Source organism: Tupaia chinensis, unplaced genomic scaffold (genome assembly GCF_000334495.1).
Source record: "Tupaia chinensis unplaced genomic scaffold, TupChi_1.0 Scaffold143826_1, whole genome shotgun sequence".
In the NCBI taxonomy this organism is placed as follows: domain Eukaryota; kingdom Metazoa; phylum Chordata; class Mammalia; order Scandentia; family Tupaiidae; genus Tupaia; species Tupaia belangeri.
This window is the reverse complement of record NW_006203676.1, coordinates 147,071-154,637: the sequence shown is the minus strand read 5'-3', so window position 1 is coordinate 154,637 and position 7,567 is coordinate 147,071. Positions and strand designations below refer to the sequence as shown.

General features: G+C 39.5%; 1 non-coding gene across 1 annotated transcript; it reads left to right on the top strand.

The window, feature by feature from the left end:
• Window positions 1-6,641: 6,641 nt before the first annotated feature.
• Window positions 6,642-6,747, top strand: LOC114005461 (U6 spliceosomal RNA). The gene has a single exon (XR_003547315.1). It is a non-coding gene; the product is annotated as a U6 spliceosomal RNA (small nuclear RNA).
• Window positions 6,748-7,567: the final 820 nt, after the last annotated feature.

Below are 7,567 nucleotides of genomic sequence, written 5' to 3'. Positions count from 1 at the left end.
GCTTTAGACAGAGGCAAAAACATGGGAGAAGATCTCCACTAGCTAACTTTTTTTGAGCTCTTTGTTTGACAGTAGTGTGATATTCTTTGGGACCATCAGGGGTGGGTATGTTGACCCCCAGCTACAGCTCTGAGGATGGAAATTGGGGTCTGCTAACTAACACAATGGCAAGACAGAAAGCTCCTGCCAGGCTATCCAAAAACCAAAGCTTGGGACCAGCAGTTAGCATAATGGCTATGTTGCTGGACTCCCATGTAGTCGACCACGGTTCGAGTCCCAGACCCGGCGGCTTAAACTCATGCCGGGCGCGTGTGCGTGCGTGCCCAAGATCCCGAGAAGAGAATGGAGGAGAAGGGATTGCAGTGTGGCCATCCCCTCTGGGGGATGATTTCTTGCTGTCTCTCTGTCTCTCTCTGTCTGGCAAGCACACGTGCCCTATAGCAAAAACCTCTCCAAAAAAAGAAAAAAAAATAGGCTCATTAGCTAGTTTTACATTTACTTCACAAATGACATGAGGCAGATACTTATCCAGGTTGTGGGTCAGCCAGGTCACTTGGTCTTCAGCCATGTGACCTTAACACTGATTCTTAACACCTCCACCAGAGGGAGGGCTAGTACAAGGAGAGAAGGGAAGCACTAGAGACTAGCATAGTGTTTTAGAGTCCAAAGCAAGCTTAAGTGCCACCCAGAAGCATCCAGAGTCTGAATTTCCTCTACAATGTTTACTTTCTCCTTAAACAGGAAACTGGCAGTCTAAAAGTGAAACAAGCCAATGGGAAATAAACTACAATATATTTGACAAGAATTATAAAACTAGCATGTGGAAATGCTATGAGAACATGAAGAAGAATAACTATCTCATGCTGAAAAAGTAGCAGAGGAAATTTCACATGCAAAGCCAGAATCATGAAAAAATCATGGTGTGTTTGGGAACCGTGAGCTGCTCATGAAACTGGAGTGAAAGGACTCAGAGAAATGACAGGGAGTGGCACGAGAGGTATTGAGCTGGAGAGGTATTCAGGGACCGAAAAGGACTTTGAATTTTATCCGGTAGAGGAAAAAGATTTCTTCAAGTATTTTAATCAAGGAAGCTCTGTGATCACACTTGGATTTTAGGAAGAGTACTTTGGTAACAATAGTGTTAAGGGTAAATTAGAGAGAGACAAGACTAGGGAATGGGGACTGAGACAGAAGGAGTCAAGATGGATGCCAAGGTTTTAAGCTTTGCTAGAACCCGCAAAATGGTGATATTTCTGATTTAGACTGGGAATACAGGAGAGAAACAGATTTGGAGAAAATATTGAGATCGATGTTGGAGATTTTAGGCTTATGATTTCTACTGATCAGACATTGTTATGGAGATGTCAATACATGCAGGGTTGGGGAGAAAGAAAGCTGAGAATAAAAGCAATATTTGGTTATGTGAACTCGCTTAAGAAATTCTAAGCTTTTTAATTTTGGGAATTTAAGCCAGCTGGGTAAACAGACTACACCAATCTAGTCCCTAACATAGTGTTTTTTTCTTGGCTTTGTGGCAGAAAGGACTGCTGTTGCTCTCCGGAATCTCCTTCCCAGACACCTTCCAAGTCTTACGGACAGAGTAGAGGGGAACTGACCACTATTAACAAGTGATAGAAGATACACAACAGCAGGTCTATGGAAAATACAAAACAACAAAACAAACAAACAAACAAAGCAAAACAAACAAAAACTAAGAAACAATCTCCTCCCAACCCATTTCTTTAACAAATGGAATTTTCAAAACTAACCTTTACAAAGAAAAAGGGCAAAACGCGAAAGATCATTTTAAAACCATTTAAACATTACCTCATTCAAACCATCAAGATTCAGTAGTCGAAAGTAATAGAATAGGTCTGGAAAGGATATTAGAGAGCGTTTAGAGGAAACAACTTGCATTGCATCTGACTCCAGGTCCAGTGCTCTTTCTACTCTGAGCTGCTGCTTACCAGGAAGTGCCAGCTTATAAAAACATCAATGAATGAGATCCCAAACATTTTGAAACATCTGTCAAATCTGAGTTAAAACAGTTAAGATTTCACAGGAATTCAGCTGCTGGTGCTATATTTAACACACATCCATTATCCTGTTAGTTACATTAACTATTAAACAGATAAGGAATTATGACTCTTTTGTCATATGCTATTTCTCATTCAATGGAATCCATTGTGTCCACAATTTCAAAGAAGTATTGAAGATTATTAAGATAGTTTGGGTTGTCAGCTAGACATGAAAAATAGCTTTATTATACAGAATTGGGTATGATACTATATTCATCAAAGTTAGATTCTGTTTAATACATTTCTAGCTGATTAAATAGTCCACTATATAGGATTGGATTTGTATACCATGTTTTGTGACATATTTGATTTTTACTTATCAGTGAGAAATGCTGCTTTCAAATGCCTTCATGGTATTGTCCATCTAGACTGGATATGATTTTTTAACCCTCTGCCCCTCTGAAATCATTATCCTGAAATGACCTTTCTTAAACACCTATCTGCTGGGGATCTTCATGCAGAAAACATTTATATTGTCTTGGGGAGATGCTGACAACAATAAATTGAAATGTTAAAAACTGTATGATTTCCTCTTTCTAGATTGTACCACTGATTTCCCCACAGGAATATCAAGCCACCATGTGGGAGGAAAACTTGACGATTGACAACTCATTAGCTGAAAACTGTTTTTCTTCTACCCCCTCATTTTTATTTTCTTTTCCCTCGTGGGGTTTAGCCCAAGAATGAAACTATAAGTTTTCATTTCAGAACAGTTTTTCTTCTGCAGTTTCCTTGCTGTAGTTTCTCAGAGGACTGCTTTGTCAAAGCAGTTTTCCTTTCTTCATCAAGGTTAGGTCTTGTTATAAGTTAAGAGTTGTTCTGTTTGTTTTTATAGGAGAGGAACACTAACAGAAACTTTGAGGTGGGGATATGAAGCCTAAATCCAAAGAGAAACTGCAAATGCTTGATGAAAGCCTAGCTAAGGGCTTAATTTTCTTCTGTCTCTTTTATTGCCTGCTGGTAATTTTTAGTGGCCAAATGCAACCAACAGCCAGAGGGCAAAGAAGCCTACTGGTATGTTCCATTCAGGTCAGCCTCTCCAGGAAGAAAGCAGGATCTGGAGAAGGATGGAGGGTGTATCTGGAGGAGCAAACAGGAGATAGCTAGCATAGCCACTGAATGGAAGTTTTGTAAGCAAACTCCTTGGAGACTGCTACAATGATAGAACCATCTACTGAACTAACTCAACTGGAGCAAGTTTACCTTTTTTTTTTTTTAAGAGTTATTTATTTAATTTTTCTTAATCTTGTTTTTTTTTTTTTTAATTTGCTACAGGGCATGTGAGCTCACCAGAGAGAGACAGAGAGGAAGCAAGATCACAGGAAAGTGAGAAAACCAAGCCACCAGGTCTGGGATTCAAACCACGGTTGGCCATGTGGGAGTCCAGCACCTTAACCACTATGCCACCTGCTGGCCCCCCTCCTTTTTTAAATACAGTTTTTAAATTATTCTTTTATTTTAATTTATACATTCAGTTCATATACATTACTTGCCCTGTAAAGTGAATTTACCCAAGGGGCACGTTTATCTTAATACATATTCTGCTGAGTATCTGTGGGGTCAAAGGCTTTCCTATTATAGAAACTTTTTTCTCTGTGTTATTTATTATTCATTCCCTTTTCAAAATTTCTCCTTCATAACTTTTCTAATCTGGTATCACTTTGGAACATCATTATATTTATATTTGACAAAACAGAAAAATGGGGAACCAGCAGTTAGCGTAATGGCTATGTCGCTGGACTCCCACGTAGTCGACCGCGGTTCACGTCCCGGACCCGGTGACTTAAAACTCACGCCAGGCGTGTGTGCGTGCGTGCCCAAGATCCCGAGAGGAGAATGGAGGAGAAGGGATTGCAGCGTGACCATCCTCCCTGGGGGGTGATTTCTCGCTTTCTGTCTCTAATGTCTCTCTCTGTCTGTCTGGCGAGCGCACGCGCCCTATAGCGAAAATCTCTCCCAAAAAAAAGGAAAAAAAAAAACAGAAAAATGAACAAAACATTCAAATTGACTTAAAGACAAAAAGGATTTTAGCAAATTACATAACTGAGAAGTACAGGTGTAGTTCAGCTTCAGACATAGCCAGGTTCAGCAACTTAAAGATGTAATTAAGAACCAGTGTCTCGGGACCAGCAGTTGGCATAATGGCTATGTCGCTGGACTCCCATGTAGTTGACCACGGTTCGAATCTCAGACTCGGTGGCTTAAACTCACGCCGGGCTCTTTCTGGTGAGCACCTGTGCCCTATAGCAAAAACCTCTCAAAAAAAAGAGAGAGAGAAGAAGAAGAATCAGTGTCTCTTTACCTTTCTATTTGCCCTTCATACTGCTGACTTCATTCTCGGTCTCCACAAATCAAGATATCAAAATGGCTTTCAGTACTGCCAGACCCATATGCTTTAAGACCAATGTGCACTTGAAAAGAAAGCTTCTCTCTCACAAAAGTTCAAATAAACTATATAAGTTTTTTGTCTCACATTGGCTTGCATTCTATTCTGTGCTAATCCCTGAACCAATCTCTGTGAACAACCTCTCTGATCATCCAGGCTTGAGTCACATGCCCACCCCTAGAATTTAAGGTGATATCACTGCTACTCAAATTACCTGGATTAAAAGTCAGGGAGAGGTGATCCCCCTGAGGAAAACTGAAGTGATGTTACCAAGAAAGGGTGAATGAATATCAAGTAGCAGATCCACTACATTTTGTCAATCAGTGCCTTGTCAAATTCTACACCTTTAGAAAACTCTTTTTTAAAATTAACATTACAAAGATCTCCAAAGAGCAATCTTTTCACCCTACCTACCATTTTGTTGATATCTTTTGCTCAGAAGGAGGAGTGGGAACGTAGAGGAAGAGTGGATAGGGAGGAGACAAAGAGAGAACCCTCCTTGATTTATTCTGTTTAGTCTTTACCAAAGAAAATCCTATAATTCAATCCTATATTAGAATTCTATGTTGCATAAAATACTTTCTTCCAGAAGAGTATGGTACAACATCATAAAACAGGTAACTTGAATCAGAAAAGTATTCTGACTTTCATCAAGAATGAATGTGTTCATAAATGAAGAGCAAAATACAGATGATATCCTTTCCCTCCTTTCAGTCCTCCAGTTGATGACACCATCTTCTATAGAGAAAGTGCTTAGGAATATATTAAAAGATTATTAGAGCTAATGAACAAGTTTACCAAGGCCACAAGATGAAATATCAGTATACAAATATCAGTTGTCTTTCTATATTCTAGTAATAAAAACATTTTTTTTTATTTTTAAAAAAGTTTTGTTGGGACCAGCAGTTGGCGTAATGGCTATGTCGCTGGACTCCCATGTAGTCGACTCTGGTTCAAGTCCCAGACCCGGTGGCTTAAACTCATGCCGGGCACGTGTGGGTGCGTGCCCAAGATCCCGAGAGGAGAATGGAGGAGAAGGGATTGCGGCGTGGCCATCCCCCCTGGGGGGTGATTTCTCACTTTCTCTCTCTCTGTCTCTCTCTATCTGTCTGGCGAGCGCATGCGCCCTATAGCAAAAACCTCTTAAAAAAAAAAAAAAAAAAAGCTCAGGAGGAGACTGAAGGAGAAGGGATTGTGACTTGACCATCTCTCTGCCACGGAGTGATCTCTCTCTCTCTCTCTCATGCACACACCCTATAGCAAAAACTAACAAAAATATCACAAAAAATAGCAAAATACTTAGGATGTTGACAAAAAATGCAACACTTGCACATTGAAAGCTACATAGATAGCATTGTTACATTAAAGAACTAGATAAATGAAGATATCTATGTTCATGGATTAGAAGCTTTAATTTTTAAAATGCCAATACTTACAAAATGATCTACAAATTTAATGCAATACTTTCAAAATTCCAACGGCCTTTCCTGCCCACTCCTCCCCTGTGAAATTGATATGGTGATCCTGAAATTAATTTGGAAATGAAGAAACTCAAAATAGTGAAAACAATCTTGAAAAAGAGCAAAAAACTAGAAGACAGAATTTTACATTTAAAAACTTACTGTAAAGTTAGAGTAATTAAAGCACTGTGTTACTGTCACAGGAGAGACATGTGGATCTAAGAATACAGTTCAGAGTCCAAATATAAACTCGTACATCTGGGAAATTTTTGAAATAGGTGCTAATACCACTCAATAGTCAAAGAATAGGGCTAGCCCAAGAGTGCAGCAGTTAAGCTCTGTGCAAAGAGAACCAGATCCCACATGGCTGACCACAGGTCAAATCCCAGCCTGGTGGCTTAAAAAACACTCTTGGTTCCTGTGCTTGCATGCTCCAAATCCTAAAGGGATGGAAAAATGGAGAAAAGGGATTGTGGCATGATCATACTCCACCAAGGGTGCTTTAACTCTCTCTCCCTCCCCCAAGTACATATATTCTCTAGCAATTTTTTTAAAGAAAAGAAAAAACAGTCAAAGAATACTCTCTCCTACAAATGGTTCTGAGAAAATCGCCATACAAATGAATAAATTTGGACCCCTACTTCATACTACATACAAAAATTAACCAAACATGGATCAAAGCTCTAAAGGTAAGATTTTTTAAAACTATAAAACTCTGTGCTTGCTTCACCAGCACATATGCAATATTGGAACAATGCAGAGAAGATTAATATGGCCACTACTCAAGGATGACATGCAAATCTGTGAAGTGCTCCATATTTTTCATTCCCAACCTACCCTAAAAACTGGGCACAGTGGTGTGCTCCTATAGGCCTAGCTACTTGGGAAGCCAAAGCAGGAGGATCATGACATAACAAGACACTATCGGGACCAGCAGGTGGCATGGTGGTAAAGGTGCTGGACTCCCACATGGCTGACCATGGTTTGAGTCCAGACCTGGCAGCTTGCTTTCTTCCCTTCCCTCTCTCGCTCTCTCTGTGTCTCTCTCTGGTCAAATTAAAATGAATGAATGAATAAAAATAAATAAATATTTTTAAAAAGACTATCTAAATCACCACACACATTTTTGCACATGCATACACACACACATGCACACAGACAGGAAAAAGCTTTAAAATTCTTAGATGAAAATATAGATATAAATATTTATGAGCTTGGATTAAACAGTGGTTTTCTTCTTTACATTTATTTATTTACTTCTTCTGAGAGAGATACAGAGACAGGCACCCCAAACATGGCCTTTGTGCCATGGTCTAACCCAACCTCAACCCACTAGGATCATAGGTACATGCTTGGGGACCCTGTGTGTATGTCCTGTGTGTACAATGAAACTTCAGGATATGAACCCAGGACCTTCTCATGAGGCAACATTATGGAGCACTGCTTTACTACTGAGACACCATGGCTGACCAATAGTTTCTTAAATAATACACGAAAAGCACGAGTGAGAAAACAAAAATAGATAAATCAAGCTTCATCAAAATTTAAAACTTTTGAATCACACCATCAGAAAAGAGAAAATACAACCCATAGAATGGAAAGAATATTTGAGAATGGAAAGAATATTTGCAAAAGAGACATCT